The sequence below is a fragment of the Chiloscyllium plagiosum genome, chromosome 3 (genome assembly GCF_004010195.1).
Source record: "Chiloscyllium plagiosum isolate BGI_BamShark_2017 chromosome 3, ASM401019v2, whole genome shotgun sequence".
In the NCBI taxonomy this organism is placed as follows: domain Eukaryota; kingdom Metazoa; phylum Chordata; class Chondrichthyes; order Orectolobiformes; family Hemiscylliidae; genus Chiloscyllium; species Chiloscyllium plagiosum.
The window spans coordinates 90,368,334-90,386,938 of record NC_057712.1 but is presented as its reverse complement, the minus strand read 5'-3'; positions in this window follow the sequence as shown (position 1 = coordinate 90,386,938).

Here is an 18,605-nt window from a genome sequence, read left to right as displayed (position 1 = left end):
ATGCTGTCAAGTCCCCTAAGAAGCTTTTATGTTTCAATAAAATAACCTCTTATTCTTCTAAACTCCAATGAGTATTGGCCTAACTTGCTCAACCTTTCTATAAAACAAAGTTCCTCCATACTCGTGATCAACCTAGTAAATCTTCTCTGGGCTGCCTCCAATAACATTACATCTTCCCCTAGATAAGGAGAACAGAAATGTCTGGTCCTTTACATTGTTTTAGCAAGACTTCCCTATTTTTAGGAATATTCCCATTCTTTTTGAAATAAAGGCCAATATTCCATTTGCCTTCCCTAATGTCCACTGAACTTGAACGCTAACATCTTGTGATTTATAGATAGGACTCCCAAATTTATCTGTTCTGGAGCTTCCTGCAGTTTTTCTCCATTTAAATGATATCCAGCTTCTCTATACTTCTGGATGTAGGTGTGCTCACTGAGCTGGAAGGTTCATTTCTAGACATTTCGTCACCATACTAGGTAACCTCCGGATGAAGCACTGCTGCTAATTCCTGGTTCTATTTATATGTTTGGGTTTCTTTGGGTTGGTGATGTCATTTCCTGTGGTGATGTCATTTCCTGTGTTTTTTCTCTCATGGATTGGTAGATGGGGTCTAACACGATATATTTATTGATAGAGTTCTGATTGGAATGCCATACTTCTCTATACTTCCTGCTAAACTATGTAACGTCACGTTTTCCCAAATATATATTCCATCTGTCAAGTTTTTGCTGACTCGCTTAAGCTGTCTTTATCAAATGTAGATACGTTGTTTCATCCTCTCCGCCTTTTTGCCCACTATTTATGTGTCATTCGCAAACTTAGCGATAGTACATTTGCTTGAATGACTCTGAAACTATCACAACGTCATTATCATCATTTAAGTTCTAGTTGGTTCAAGTAAGCAGCTGTGGCAATTTTAACTGCTCACCTATTTAATTTCTGCTATTCACAAGGGGGTAAAATGCTACACTTCTTGTACTCTATTGTTTTATAGCTACTTCAATGTTATATAATGTGGGCCACAATGTTTTTCATGGACTTTCACAGTGTTGCGTACAGTGAATTGAAAGTATGCACTTGAGTTAGTAACTTAATATTTGTCATAAATATGTTTTGTTCACTGAGAAAAAATACTGTTGTTTTCTAATGCATATTTATTAGATTAGTTATGTAATTAAATAAGAGGTCAATACGAATTTTTGTTCTTTGACATTATTGCAATATTAAAGAAAACAAACGATGCAAAGTTAATGTGGAACTTAAAATGATGCAAAGATAAATGTAAATTTAATATAATGTGTTATGACTTGATACAATTGCTGGTAGAAATTAAAGTTATTATGAAAATTACGACTTTTTAAAAGATTCCAACTTGGGATGTGGTTATTGTCAGCTAGACGAGGATCTGTGGTACATCCTAAATAATTGCCCTGAGAAGGTCTTCTTGAGCTATCTTCTTAAATTACTGCTGTCCTTGGGGGTATGAAGGTGTTTTAGGCATACTCTCTATGCTGTTAGGAAAGATATTCCATAAATTTGACCCAGCATCAGTGGAAGAACAGTGATACATTCCCAAGTCAGGATGGGTATGGTTTGAAAGGATACTTGCAGGTAAGTATCATTTGCTGCCCATGTCCTTCTAAGTGGTGAAGGGGAGAAAAAAAAATGCCTGCCCAGGTTGCAATGCCCATATCCTGGGAATGAATAAAAAATTGTCTTTACAAATCATGGCAGATCTCTAGGTATCGAGCATATGGCTTTTCTGGTCACAAATAATTTGAACTATCAATGAATGGGATGTTTCTTTCTGGTGACTAAGACTGCTAGTTCATAATGTGGTGGTCTAATTGTTACTCGGGTGCAGTCAATTACACCCAACACCTAAGAAAATTGGCATTGGCTGAGAATCTGAATGTCCCTGCAGTCTGACTCCCCATAGCTTGGAAAAGATGAATATATCGGCTTTTATTGCTGACAGTCACAGATCACTTATAAGTTGCAGTCTGTAAAATGTCACAGAGATCTCCTGTGGGTATCTGCAGAGAAATTTAGGGCACTTGTTACTTGTAGGGCTACCGACTGGGAATGCCACCCAGTCATAGAGTCATAGAGATATCAAGCACAGAAACAGACCCTTCAGTTCAACTCATCCATGCTGTCCAAATAACCTAAATTAATCTAGTCCCATTTGCCAACACTTTTTGTGGTCACTCACTTAGCCTATAAATATCCCTTTGTAGATTGTTTGCACCTACCTCACAAATTTCCTTGGGGCTTTCCTATCTATATTGGTATTGCAAACAAAGTTAGTTACAACACAGTTGGTTCCTTCATTCTAGTCATTAATATAGATTCTAATTGCCTGCGGTCCCAGCACTGATCCCTGCGACCCTGCACAAGTAACAAGTTGAATATGACCCATTTACAGAGGAGCTTCAATTATCCGGCATTCAATTACCCAAATGTCGGATTATCCAACAAGATCCCAAGATCCCAATGCTTGTTTAAACTATAGTATGTGGCATTCGATTATCCGGAACTCAGTTAACCGAATAAAATACTGCCTGCCTGTGTCCTTCGAGGTTCCTCTGAATTTGGCCCATATCCCTTTAAACACTTCCTACTCATGTACCCATCCAGATGCCTTACTAAATGTTGTAATTGTACTAGTCTCCACCACTTCCTCTGGCAGTTCATTCCACCCTCTGCATGAAAATGTTGTCCTTTTGGTCCCTTTTAAATCTTGCCCCTTTCACCTTAAACCTATGCCCTCTAGTCTTAGATTCCCCTACCCTGAGAAAAAGACCTTGACTATTCACCCTACCCATGCCCCTCAACTGACATGGGTATGACTTGGTGACTGCTGCTGCTGCAGGTTTCTCTGTTGTCTTCTGTGGTGGTTCCTTAACAGTCACTTGATTTACAGAACTGCTGGGTTGATCTTTGCCAGGTTGCCTTCACCTTCAACAGGTCTGTGAGAACATTGAGCAAATGTACACAGTCTTACTAAGGGGGTTGTGGTTGTGTTCGTCGAGCTGGGAATTTGTGTTGCAGACGTTTCGTCCCCTGTCTAGATGACATCCTCAGTGCTTGGGAGCCTCCTGTGAAGCGCTTCTGTGATCTTTCTTCCGGCATTTGTAGTGGTTTGAATCTGCCGCTTCTGGTTGCCAGTTTCAGCTGTTCGCTGCAGTAGTTAGTATATAGGGTCCAGGTCGATGTGCTTATTGATTGAATCTGTGGATGAGTACCATGCCTCTAGGAATTCCCTGGCTATTCTCTGTTTGGCTTATCCTATAATAGTAGTGTAGCCACGAAATGACACAACCAGCTATCCTTAGTAGCCACACACACAGATGACAAGCAACATGAATTCGACTGGGACAACACTACTATTATAGGATAAGCCAAACAGAGAACAGCCAGGGAATTCCTAGAGGCATGGCACTCATCCACAGATTCAATCAATAAGCACATCGACCTGGACCCTATATACCAACCACTGCAGCAGACAGCTGGAACTGACAACCAGAAGCGGCAGGTTCAAACCACTACAAATGCTGGAGGAAAGATCATAGAAGCGCTTCACAGGAGGCTCCCAAGCACTGAGGATGTCACCTAGACAGGGGACGAAATGACTGCAACACAAATTCCCAGCTCGGCGAACACAACCACAACAACGAGCACCGAGCTACAAATCTTCTCACAAACTTACTAAGGGGGTGCTTTAGCCCTGACCTTCTTACCCATGATGTTTCCAGGTTATGCCTTCAGAGGTTAGCTTCTCACTGGGTCAAGGCCCCAATTAACAGGCGCTTCACGTGCTTCTGCATTGTTCTGTGACTGAGAAGACAGTTCCTTGACACACAAATCACAGGAGCTTGGAGCCATCAATTACTGTTGTAATACTTTGGGGCTAGCAATACCCCTCTCTACTTGCATGTCAGACATCCTGACCACATGTTAGCTGATTCAAGAAAATATCAATGTGACCTTGGCATAAAGTAGACACCAAGAGGGGCCCATCACTCACTACTTCAAATCTACCACAGGATACCTGGCCTAGAAGCCTTCATCTTGTGGATGAGGAAATAGCAGCAGCAATATTATAGCTTGCAGTCCTAAAAGATGAACGTTTGAGTGAATGTGTCTTGCTCCACTAATTGTTTGGACTGTGTAGCTTATCCCTTGCCTCTCAGTTCATAAGTTTATTGTGAATACCAACAACTCAAATTACAAAATTTACTAATGCAAGTAAATTTATTTACTGCTTCCAAAATCCTAATACTGCAGGCTGGGTTGTCTCATTGCTTGATTGTCCGAGAATTAGACTGGAGTGGATGATCAATCCTTTGTGCTTCGATCTCCAGGACTGATCTTCCATGTTAATGTATATGGTAGAGCAGGGAAGATGCTTGACTGTGAGTTTACAGATTGTGGTCGAGTACTACTCTGCTCTTGTTGGTGGTCCACAGCACCTCCTGGATGCCCAACATTCAGTTGCTAGATCTGTTCTGAATTTATTTGTTCTACAACTGGTCAGCAGTGAGACTAATCTTGTATTGTGTGTCGACTGCTGTCAGCTTGTGGCTGGAATAACTTGCTGCCATCAAGAGAGTTTATTCCATGATAAGAATCTGGCAAAGGCTAAATTAATATGAGAAACAGATTGGTTAGAGTTTAACACAGGTTACAACATTAACCCATTCATTACCCAAGAAATCATCCCTGGCCCCCAAGATCTTTGACATAGTCAATATTGACATATTCACGTCTTTATTTTTTTAAATTAGAAATCATCAAAAAGAGTCTATTGATGACCATTGTCCATGACTAATTGACCATTGTTGGTGTCAGAAATACTCATCTGGTTCGCAAATCTCTTTAGGGAAGGAAACCTGCTACCTGTACCTGCTCTGGATTACATGTGACTCCAGACCAATAGCAATGTGGTCTTATGACCTTCTGAACTCACTTCTATATTTATAAAATGCTTACATTTTTCAAAAATTCTGCTTTGCTTTTTTACCAATCTGCATTCAGATTTTAAAAATATTTTTAGGTGTTAGGTTTTTAGCACTCTTTATTTCAATTTAATTCAGAGATTTTGCATGTCATCAAGCACAGCCTGTTTGATGTTACCCCATCACCCACCAAATCCAGGACTTTACAAATTCAGGTGACTGGAAGGTTCACAATTCTTTAAAAGTGATTCTTTTTGAAACTGGAAGAATGTTCGGTCTTTGTCATGAGGATTGCAGATTCTGTTCTTAACAGTTTGTGGCCTGCAGAGTCTCTATTCCTTAGAGAATTTTCATCCATTGCTAATGCTGTTGTTCCTTCTACACAAGACAGTTGGTTCATTATTTTATCTGAAGAACCCAGAATCTCCAGAGTTTCTTTTGTAATGGAACTTTTCTCTGCTGAATCAGTTAGTTACCCCATAACATCATCGGGGTGGGAGGAGGGGTATTTTAATCTCATGAATCCTTTTCATTGAAGATAGCTGCTTTGTCAGCTGTTAGCAGCAGGTCATCTTTTAAAATAACAAAATGCAAGAGAAGATTGATAATATTTAAATAGAATTTGGCAATTAATTATCAATCCTAGCAATCCAAAATTTTATGATGTTTTGTTGACTGATGCTTTGAGAACATTCTTCAATGTTTATGGGTGGCACAGTGGCTCAGTGGTTAGCACTGCTGCCTCACAGCATCAAGGACCTGGGTTTGATTCCACCCACAGGTGACTGCCTTTCTGGAGTTTGCATATTTTCCCTGTGCCTGTGCGGATTTCGTCCAGGTGCTCCAGTTTCTTCCCAGAATCCAAAGATGTGCAGCTTAGATGGATTGGCCATGCTAATATGCCCATAGATTCCAGAGTTGTGCAGGTTAGGCAGGTTAGGCCTGGGATGTGCAAGGTTACTGGAGTGGGGTGAATCTTGGTGGGATTCTCTTCAGAGGGTTGGTGTGGGCTCAATGGGCTGAATGGCCTGCTTCCAAACTGTGGAGATTCTATGTTTAAAATCAATTGTATAATGGAAAGAGCCAGATTTAATAGAATGCAGATATAAAGAAACTGACTATAATGTAGTTTGTTTCTATTCTAGGATTATTACAAAGAACTTGATGCTGAAAATCTGAAACAAAAGCAGAAAACATTGGAGAAATGTCGATATCTGAAGAAAGAAAAGCATTAAATCTGTTCTTCTCTCTACAGATGCTGCTCGACCTGCTGAGTTTCTTCAGCACTTTCTCTTTTTGTAATAATCATTCTGTTCAACAAGAATGAGCCTATCTTCAGCCAAATACTTCATGTTGGCTTTTTTTCCTGATTTAGTATCAGTAACTTAGAAAAGCAACAATAGGAAGATTGTTGGCAACAGATCTCCCAAGGTGTCTCACATAGTTCTGGTGAACAAATTCAGAAGATATGCCATGTGAGTGAGAGAGCGAGAGGGAACGTGTGCATGAATGGGAGAGTGTGTGTATGCCAGTAGGACAGGAAGAGATTGTGCATGAGAGTGGGAGAGGGAGATGATATGTAAATTTTGAGAGTGAGCCAGATATGCACAACACAACAAATCTGGCTGAGAGTGGAGAAAAATCTAAGTTGAAAGGCAACCCACTTCAACCTCCACCCCCAGATGAATATTGGTAATGGCAGCTTTGAGTGTGCGTGCCATCACAGGTGATCACAAGGTCAGTATTAGTTAAATTCAACTTCTTAGCTCAGCCCCAGTCCCCTCTCTCTTCCCTGACAGTCAGGATTTGTCTGTCCATCTATTGTAGCAAAGAAATTAGTTAGTTCTGCTCCTTGGCACTTTTTAATGGTCTTGCATGCTAATTTCACAGCGGTGCTAACCACTGAGCCACCATGCTGTCCCAGATATTTGGAGAAAAGAACTGTCCAAATTTTTATTGAAACCCAATCACAGTTGTTTCGGAGATAAAGTGTCAACATGCACATAGTTTGCATATGGCCAGGTCAGAAAAAATAGCAAACAACCAATACTTCACTGATCTTCAAATCATGTCACAGCACCTTTTAATGTCTCAGCTGAATGCTCAGTGCCTTGGTTTAACATTTCATCCACAGTATCGTAATTCTTGCATCGCTGTGTTGCTTTAGCGTTACATTGAACCTGGATGTTCAAACAATGTGGGATTTCAATCAGCAGGCCCCTTGGCTCAGAACTAACTTAGCCAAACTAAAGCAAACGCTGCATAATTCCAGCTTTAGCATGATTACTATCCACTTTGAAACAGTTACCATGTAAAATGGAGTGATTCAGATCATACATTGTTACTTGAGAGACTACACAAAAGCATGATAGGTGTCAGTCCTAAGGTAGTTTGTATTGTGACTCATGTCAGCATCATGTGCTTTTATTCTTAGAGCAAGGATAATTAGAATAACAATCTGATAAATTGTCTTCTTTACTTAGAAAACTTTTTCATTCAACATGCTGAGCACCTTTTCTTTACTTCTTTCCATAATTGTGGAAGAACTCATACTTTGTGATAGTATTATGCTCTTCTGACTGTAAAGATTCACAAACAGATTTATCATTGCTTTATAAGTATGGATTTCCACATCACAATTTATCTCTGACAGTAACTTGAGGCATGCAAAGGTAAATTAGATGAATGTATGCAAAATTTGGCATTTAAAATAATAGGAATGAACCAGTTGATGGTTTATGAGAATGGGCTTAACTTTCAGTGGCAGGAAGGGAAGTACAATGACAAGTGAGACTGAGCTAACAAGAAAACCACACTGTGGGGTGATTAACTACAAAAGCAAATCTTTCTTGAAAAGATTTATTAAATACCATCGAGGTTTGATAAAATTCTCCCATTTGTCACTGCATCCCGAAACAGGTAACATAAGAATATAAGGAATTGAAGCAAGGATAGACCATTTAGTTCCACATCCTTCCTCCACTATTCAATAAGATCATGGCTGGTTTGATTATGTTTTAATACTACTTTTCTGCCTGTCCCTTCAACTCTTAACTCCCTTCTCAATCAAAACCTTTCTAATTCAGCCTTGTAATGACCCAGACTCCACTGCTCTGTATAAAAAAAATTCCAAATCTCAACAACTCCCTGAGACAAAAATATTCTTCTTATCTCTATACTTTTAGATTCTTTTAGAAGGGGAAACATGCATTTAGCATCTGCCCTATCAAGCCTTATATGTTTCAATAATGTCACCTTTCGTTCTTCTAAATCCCAAGAGGTGGAGGCGCCATTTATTCAATTGTTCCATGTCAGATGACCAACTATCCTAATGATCAGGCCAGTAAACCTTTTCTGAATAATTTCCTATTCAAGTTCATGCTTTCTTAAGTAAGGAGACTGACAATGTAAACAGTACAACAGGGAGTGCTCCAACGCATGTTACTGTCTGGTGTGTTTTAAGTGAGATGGCATGCATTCAAAAAAGGATGCTCAGGCACCAACTTCCCATCTATTCCTAAGGTCACTTCCATAATACATAGGAGTCAGCAGCCCACCCACCATAAATAGGCAAATAATTAAAATTCGACTGAACTTTTCAAGAAAATGTCATCAGTAGGCAGGTGAGGGAGAAGGAAGCCTATTTGCTTTTTGATGTGTTTGAAATGGTAGAAGAAGGGGTATGCTATCATTCCAGAGTGCCTGTTGCCCATCAGGACACCTCCTGAGACAATAGCAACATTTTCTTTCCTATCCATTCATAGTATTAAACTTCCACACTCCATAGCCCTTACAATTCTCGAAGCTACTGAAATCCCTCCCTACCCAATGCCTCTGGACCTATGCTTCTTGAAGATCCCTGGGGTACCCCACAAGGGCTTGTTTCTAGTCCTGGCAGTATGCACTATGAAGTTGTGATACAACTGAGGTTGCTGGGGCTAAATCAGATTGGCCACTGAGGGACGAATGTCCTTTGAGGACTTTGCTGAATTGACCCGCAGCATTTGGAGTGGCCCTCTAGCCAGCAAGTCAGCTGGCCTCAACATTTCTTCTAAGAGGGACAGGCTGGCCATCCCATAAGTTACAGCCTCTGGTGTGATCTCATCAATATGTGTACAGTTGTACCAAGGTTTTCCTGTTTTTGTTTTAACTCCATCATCCTTACAATGAAGATCAATACTTAATTTGTCTTTCGCATACATTTATGTGTGTGCATGCTAACATTTTGTGATTTATGTAAAAGGATACTCCAATCTCTTTATATTGTAACATTCCCATTCTACAGTCTGTCCACTTGGTTATGTTCTGTTTTCCTAATTTGCCTGTAAAAATGGGCAATCTCACTTCTTCTCACATTCCACTCCATTTACCACTTTTTGTGGTCACTCATTTAGCCCATCAATATCCCTTTGTAGACTGCACCTGCCATACAAATTTCCTTACTTTCCTATTGTATTGGTATTGCAAAGTTAGTTACAACACAGTTGGCTCCTTCAGTCAAATCATTAATATAGATTTTAAATGGCTAAGGTCACAGCACTGATCCCTGGGACCCTGCACTAGTAACAAATTAAATATGGCCCATTTACTATGACTCTCTGTTTCCTGTTAATTATCCATGCTGACATTTCACCCCCAAAGCCATGATGTCTTATCTTATTCCATCACCTTTTATGTGGCACCTTATTGAATGCTTTTTGGAAATCTAAATAGGCTGCATCTATTGATTCTCCTTTAACTATTCTCCTTGTTACATTCTCAAACAACTGTCATACATTTGTCAAACATAAATTTCTCTTTCAAAAAACTACGTTGAACCTGATTTATTTTTATCATGATTTCTATTTATCCAACAACTATTTCCTTAATGGATTCCAGCATTTTTTTAATGACAGATGTTTGGATAATTTATTTATAGTTCCTGCTATAAATACCAGTGTCTCCCTCTGTTCTTGTATAGTGGTCATACAGTTATAATTTTTCAATCTGATGGGATCTTTCAGGAATCAAGGCATTTTGGAAGGTTAGTATCCTTGCCACCAATTATTTTAAGACAATAACATGTAAGCCAACAGTTCCAGGGCAACTTGTAAGGACTTATCTCATTAATTTTTTCAGTACTCTTTCTCAAATGAATTTGACACTGCTAAGATTTTCTGTCTCCTTTTACTTCTTGATTTTTTAATATTTAAGGGATCCATGTTTTAATATTTTTAATGTTCTCTACTGTGAACAGATAAAAAGTGTTTGTTTAATATTTCTGCCACTTGCTTGTTTTTCATTATTAATCTTAATCTCTAAGGGAAAAATATTTACTTAATTTACTTCACTTTTCCTTTGTATATACTTGCAATAGTTTTACTGTCTGGTTTTATATTTCTTGCCAGTTTTCTCATACTCTAATTTTATTTTTATTTTTGGTCATCATTTGCTGGTTTCCAAAATAATTCCAATGTTCTGACCTACCCTTGATTTTGCAGCTTTAAAAGACTTTTCTTTCAATTTGATTCTTAAACCCTTAATTAATCATGCATAAACATCCTAACCATAGAATTGTTCTTTCTTAATTGAAATCTCTTTGTTGAAAGTTATGAGCTATCTCCCTTAGTGTCTACCACAGCTTCTCTGCCACCTTATAAGTTTTCCTATTCCACTTTAGCCAACTCTGTCTACAAACTGTTGTAATTGCCTTTATTTAACTTTAAGATATAAGTTTTAGATCCACAATGAGGTTATTATTTAATCCCGTGTAATTGCGTTGTCAGGTCTAATATATCCTGTTACCTTGTTGGTTCCAGAACTTATTGTTCTAAGAAATTGTCCTAAATATACTCCATGAATTCATCTTCCAGGCTACCTTTGCCAGTTTGATCATCCAATCTATATGAAGATTGAAATAGTTTACAATCATTGCAGTTACTTTCTTACAACACCACATTCTATCTTGATTTACATTCTTTCCTATAGTGTAGTTACTGCTGGAGAGACCTATAAACCTTTCCCAACAGTCACCTTCTCCCTTTGGTATTTCTTATCTCTACCTAAACTGACCCTACATCTAAATCTTCTGAATTAAGGTCACCTCTCACAACTGTATTAATGTAATCTTTATTTAACAGTACCACCTTTGTATAGTTCTCATCCTCTGAATTATCAGATATCATTAAACATTCAAATCCGAGACTTGGTCCCTTCATAACCTAGTCTGTGTAATGGCTATATTATTATATTTACTTAGATCTGTTTGTGTTATCAATTCAGCCATTTTGCTACAAATACTGCAGTCTTTGAAATAAAGGGCATTTAACTCTACCTTTTTATCATTTTTCCTACAGTTTTATATTTGAATGCTGTGTGTGTCTTCCTGTCATGCTCTGGTTATCATTACCATACTGCTAACTGCATAACTGTCTTGTTTGCCCTCTTGCATTTTATGAATCTTCCCTCATTGAACCTCAGGTATATCATTTGCCAAGATATTGGTCCCAATGCTAGAACTAGGCCTTATCATAGCACAGTTGTCAAAGCCTTGTGAATCAAACCCACTTCTCCCATATTAATCTTTGAGTCATGTATTGAGGTCTCTGATCCTTTTTATTGTATGCCAATTTGCCCATGACTCTAGTTGTTTTCCTCCTGCTCCTCGGATGCTGCCTGACCAGCTGTGGTTTTCCAACACCATACACTCGACTCTAATCTCCAGCATCCACAGTCCTCACTTTCGCCTAGTTTTCCTAATAGATTACCTTTGTTATTCTACCTTTTAATTCACCTCCTAGTTTCGCATCTTCCCAGAACTTCTTTCCTGAGCAATGTTGTCAGTAGACATGTGGATCACAACAGCTGTTTCCTTCCCTTCTGCCTCCAAGTTCCTCCCCAGCCCCGGAGGTCCTTAACTTGGCAGTAGACGGACTCATACTCTTGACTGCAGAGAATAACATCCAATTCCCTAAATATATTGTCATCTGTTACCATTGCACTCTTTTTAATTCTCCCAATTTGACTGTCCCCATGCACCATAATGCTGTGGTCAGTTTGCTCATCTTGCCTTTTCTTGTTCATGCAAACTGTAATAACAATAAACCTGTTGGACTGAGACTTCTTCATTGCCATCTTCTGGATCTGCAAAGCTGCTTTACTTGCAACCTCGTCCTCCTATCCCTGACGCTGGAGCCAAAGGGTGTGATTGCATCCTGGAATGAAGAGTCCAGGTAACATTTCCACTCCCTGATGCACTGCATTGCATATCTGCCAGCAAGGGTAGAGAAAGATATGTACTTACACATTTTTTTGGAAGTTGGTGACCATAAAAGGGCAGCTAGTCTGAAAGAACAGAAAAAGGATTACTTCCTTATCCAGTGACAGTGGAATTGTGCCATTCATTTCCCTCTTTCCCCTAATACTGTACCTGCTAATCAGTCAAGGTGCAGGTTTTAGTGAAATAAAACTTAATTTAGATGTGTCAATGACAAGCCATAGTCCTCACACAATATAAAAGACAAATTACATCTTTTTGGAAATTTATTATATTCTCATCTGAGGATCTTTGACATTTGAAAGTAACATAGTTCAGCAAAAGCAAAACGCAATGTCTCATAAGATAATATTCAATCTGGGTTTTGGAGAGCTGATATTTCAACATATATATCGATCATCATTTAAGGGACAAAGCCGAGCTGGATAGTTTGATCATTCTTAAAACACTGTGCTTTTTTTTCAAAAATCTTTATTTTTACCATCAGATATTGACCTCCCGGGGCTTGTGTCAGTTACAAAGCCCATTCATTGCACAAAGGAAACTGATGCCACCTAGTGTGACTATCAATTTGTGTCATTGTATCAATGTGCAAAAGTTGAGATTTCACATTGTTTCTGAATAATTTTCTGATTAGTGCAGGTTTTCACTCCCACTTTTCTATGCTTCCTTTCAAGAGGAACATGAGTCTCACTGAGGTATCGTTTTGTGTGTATGAGATGCCTGACACTATTTCTGGCAAATGGCTATTATTCACATGTAATACTTTAAAGTGAGTGGCCAGACACTGTTTAATGTAAAAGACCTTAACAGTTGATTCTGTCCTGATGCAGTATCTATTTATACCTTTCCACAAATCAAGCACCTGCTTATGAAAAATTCATTATTTTATTATTCATGCTATCATTCAATTTTATGAATATCTTCAGTGAGCAAGAATTGTATCATGGGGATTTGTACGTGATGAATTTATTATTGTTATGTGTGAGAAAACAATGCAAGTTTTAGATTAAAAGTAAGACAGTGGGTTGAATCTTATTATTTTTGCCTAGGTACGAGGTGTATCAAGTTTTTATGGCAAGTTTTTTGCCATGAAGTTAAGTGAGATTCCTCGCCATATCTTCCCAAGCTCATCTTATTAACTATATACTCCATCCCTGTCTGATTCCCAGTCCACCATTCCACTTGCTGTTCCTAGGATAACTCAGCAGATGTCCAGCAAAGGATCATCCTGGCACTCGTGCCATATTTAAAAAGCTACTTTGCATCCATTAAGACAAGAATTGGTATTCCGAAGCTGCCTTGCTGGCTCTTGGGACACAGAGCGAAGATGTCAGAGAAGGGCAAGGTGGTGCTGTGATTATCTGGCAGGAACCTGGAGGTTCAGTTGGAGGGGTTGATGCAGAGGAGGGGTGTCCTCTTCCCGATTGACAGCCAGAGGAGTCCAAGATGTCATGCCCTGGCAGCCTGGTTCAAGATGCCCACTAGGATAGTGCTGTCTTCATTGTGTGGAAGCATGACCAGCAGTCCTGTAAGAAGGTCAAGAACCCTCTCTGCTCCATCAGGATAAATGTCACTCTCTTCTCCCTGCTATTTCACATGCACTGTATCACCACCACTGCACCCACCTCCCACCAAGGTAATTCCTCTTCTAGAGTAAAGATTAGAGTGGTGCTGGAAAAACACAGCAGGTCAGGCAGCATCCAAAGAGCAGAAAATTTGACCTTCATTAGGAATTGTTTGCTCGAAACATTGATTTTCCTGCTCCTCGGATGCTGCCTGACCTGCTGTGCTTTTCCAGAGTCACTTTAATCTTGACTCTAATCTCTAGCATCTGCAGTAGCCACTTTTGCCTTATTCCTCTTTTACCTCACTATTACCAGCAATATTTTCCCTCACTTGCTCTCACCCACCCCCAACCCTGCATGCTATCTATATGCTACCTATTCACTACCAGCGCCAACACAAACAGCTCACTCTATTCCTTTCTTCTGTCATTCCAGGAGAAAATAGCCATTAATAGAGCAGAAAGGCCCTTTATGGGTGGAGGGGTGCCCAATATTCAACTCCTGAAAATCCTGTACCATCCTGCAAGGATGCCAAAGCATCCATGTCCTGCTAAGTGAATATGTACCACTGTATATTCCACTGCAACTTTCACTGTCAGTGTCATTCATTACACCTCACGTCTAACCACTGCATTGCTATCTCTTTCCTTTCTCTAGCAGGTCACAGCAGGATGTCTATCATCTACATGGCCTACTCCATCAGAAGCCACCTCCTTGACCTTTGGGAATGAGAGTACCAAGGCTGGTCAAGGCTGTCTCCCGTAACATCCCAGCAGCTCAGATATTGGCACCTCAGTGGGAAGATTAATCTTGGAAAATCTGAGATCACAAGGTCCTCACTACATCATTTCCACAGCTGGCTGAGGGAGAATCAGTCCGGAGGACTGGTGTAGACCAGAGACGCTGCAGGATTGTAGCTACTCTGTGGAAACCCAGCTGCCTCAGGTTGTCTGGCAGCCTCCATCGGCGGGTTGATGCCCATATTCCATCGCCCCAGCCATGGTCCTCAGGACTGAATGTACATTGACAGGAGGATGGGAGAACCTAGTGTGCCCTCCGGGTGCCTTTTCCTCATGGAGCGGTACCCGGAGGCAACCGGCCAGATTAGCCCTTCCTCTCTGGGCTCTCCATCTCTGAACACTTTGAAGTTGAAGCTGAGGCAAGTCCACTTGCCTCTAGTAAGAAGCCCCTCAGTATGTCCAACTGTCCAGAAATAAATGTCCCCAGGGTCACCTGATCAAACCTTCATGAGCAATGGCTGAGCAGGTTTCCTTCAGTCCTGCTGCAGAATCCAGGACAGCACAAAATGTCATGAGAAAGAGAGAGAAAAAAACCTATTGAAGACACTTTGGTGCCATGGGTGACATTGCATTTGCTAAGGTAGGAAGCTGAATATTAATGAGAACATTTAGGGCATCAACAAGGCTTTCATGAAGCAAAACTTCCCTTTAATTGGGAACTTACCACAGCCTCAAGAGAAACTTTCCTCACTATTGGTCAGGACCATAAAAGATGAAGTACAATGTTCCAAAATTGAAATGGGCATCACTAGATTTCTAATCTGATTCTTCCACCAGTCTTACCATTGACCCCTTTAAGATACTGTCCTTACTGTGTGACTCTGATGGGTCAGTTACCATATCCACCCACATAAAAGTCAAAATTTTTAGACTTTTTTAGGCTTATGCCCAAAACGTCGATTCTCCTGCTCCTTGGATGCTGCCTGATATGCTGCGCTTTTCCAGCAACACATTTTTCAGTTCAATTGATCGAGTCGACTATTAAATTTGCAATAGCCTTGAGGGGCTGAAATTCATGCTGCAGTTCGAAATACCGTATTATTAACAGAAGTTGATTTGATCGCTCAACTAATCCCGGGTAAAGAAAAAAACACAATAAATTACGGTAAAGGTAATTACCGGATAAAAGCAAGAGAAACAAGAATGAATTACTGGTCGTCCATTTTATTTATACATATCAGTACAAAATTTTAACATGTCAAGGATTCATTGAAATCCCTCAAAATCATACTGTTCAACATTGTCATGGCCTGGCACACTTAAAATGAAGCATTTATTAAATTCTGAATGTGTAAGAGTTTTGAACTTACCAAATGTTTCCATTTCCCTCCTATTTACTCTCATATGTAATGAACCTCTGCAACATTAACAAATTTGTCAAAGAATTAATGATGTATGTAGCTAATATATCTCACTGGTCTGGTTTCATTGCCCTTTGGTCAAATATTAATTTCAATTCAAACAGCCTTTTATTTTATTCTTGCAGATTTCAAGAAACCTGTTCAATCTATATAGGTCAGGCGATGCTTGGGACTATTTTAAATCAGTATTTTGTCTGTTTTTTAAAACCATTTCAGTTCTTGAAATTCCCAGATAGCAAATCGACCAATGGCATATAAAGATCAATAGGTCATATTTTATATCATTGTGACACTGGTCATTAGTGAACACTTTCAGATTTATAAGATTCTTGTAGCACCCAGCATCATTGCTTCCAAGACCAGCCACAAGTTAACTACTTTTTTATTCATTCATGGGATGAGGGCATCACAGGCTAGACAGCATTTATTGCCCACACCTAATTGCCCAGGGGCAGGTAAGAGTCAATCACATTGATGTTGAGTCATGTTAGGTCAGACTAGGTAAGAATGACAATTTCCTTCCCTAAAGGACACTAGTGAACCAGATGGGTTTTTCCAACAATCGACAATTTTTTCATGGTTATCATTAGATTCTTAATTCCAGATTTTTTTTTGTTATTGAATTAAAATTGCACTGTCTGCTGTGGTGGGTTTTAAATCCAGGTCCCCAGAACAGTATCTCGGTCTCTGAATTAACAGTCCAGTGATAATAGGACTAGGCCACTGCCTTCTCAATTTAATTATTTCCATTTCTTGTATTTGTGGGTTTTGAGATTCTGTCAACTAGGTTGTTAATCCAAAATTGTCATTAATACACATTGATGGGTGGTTTGTCAATTTTGCAATTATTTCTATCACAACTTTTGTTTCCTCTGCATATCCTATTGTGAAAAGTTTGTTTTATTGAAACTAGGTTTATTACAATTCCTGCTCATGTGCAAAATGTGGCAAACAGAAACACAAATCCAGTGAGGTTCTACTTTTGAACCTAAGACATTCACTTCTCAATCTGATCGTGTTTGCTGATCTGAATAATGTTGTCATCTAGCTTTTGGTTATCTCTTGTCTGCTAATGTTGTGTGAGGTCAGCTTGCTTTGAGATATTTCAACACAGTAGTGCCAGAAATTGATGTCCAAACAAAAGGATATTTTGGCTAAAGTGAGGGAACTGAAATTATAAAATCCAGTCATGCCACAAAATATATTCTGTTCATCTTTCAAACATGTTCTGACAAATAAAAGCAAATAAATAAAAATGGTTATTCAGTGGACCATCTTTAATTTTTATTTTAAATTTTTTTTCATATTTCACAATCTGTAAGCTGTCTCAAACAGTTGAAAGTACAGTGAAATCAAGATGAGTCAAATTCGGGTAATTTGAAATTCCATTTGGAGCAAAAATTGTTGTTCTTTTCTGCCAGCAAAATAGGAAATCTAACGGAAGGATGGCCAGAATAAGTCGAAGTTCTAGATTGAGAACTTTGGATCAGCCAGAGCATACTTGTCATTATGGCTGCGCCAGCCAAAAAGTCATGGCAGAGCATGGTAAGGCATCATTCAACATCAGGACTTTTGAGTGAAAGGTCTGTGAAAGGTTGCTTAAACCCTGGAAACACAACTACTCATGTGAGAATGTTAAAAGTGCTGTCAATTGGAGACTGTGAGGTTGATCCACCAACTGGAAAATGGTGATATCACTAAGGAGTGGAAGATTCCATAACAGAGTTCGCCAACCATTCGGAAGCACAAGCTGAATATTGTGGGAATAGTTTGATGGGCAGTGGCGAAGATGAAAACAGCTGCTTTTCTCAATGCCAAAGAAGTGCTGATAATGTGGTTTGAGGCAGTTCAAACAGAAACTGTTCCCTTTTCTGGACCAATCCTTCTGGAAAGGGGAGTTAGTCTAGAAAAGAGGATGGATTGCAAGGAATTCACCTGCAGCAGTGGATGGTTGGATGGAGTCAAGATAAAGCACAGCGATGTCTTCCATGTGGTAAGCAGTGAGTTTGTAACGGTTATAGCAGCAAGAGGATGTCCTAGCGAAGAGGATAAATAGGTTGGTCAGTAGAACTTTAAACTTCTGAGTTGGCGGGAAGGGAAAGTGAAAGTGACAGGGAGTATGGAGTTAAATGGAAAGATAAGCAGCAGGATAGCATGTGTGCAGGCGGATTTAAACTTGAGGCAGCAAAAAGGAAGGATAATTTAGGACATCTTATGACTTCCAATATCTCTAATGATAAGAAAGTTAGCATGAAGGCACTTTACCTGAATGCTCGTAGCATTCATAACAAAGCAGATGAACTAATGGCACAGATCATCGTGAATGATTATGATGTGGTAGGCATCACAGAGATGTGGTTGCAGGGGGGTCAGGACTGGCAGTTAAACATCCAAGGATTTTCAATGTATTGAAAAGACAGGGAGGCAGGCAGAGGGGGCGGGGTTGCCTTGTGAGTTAAAAACAAAATTAAATCTATGGCACTGAATGACATAGCATCGGATGCTGTGGAGTCTGTGTGTGGAATTGAGGAATCTCAAAGGCAAAAAAATCATAATGGGAGTTATGTACAGACCTCCTAACAGTGGTCAGGACCAGGGGCGTAACATGTACTGGGAAATAGAGAAGGCATGTCAGAAAGGCAAGGTCACGGTGATCA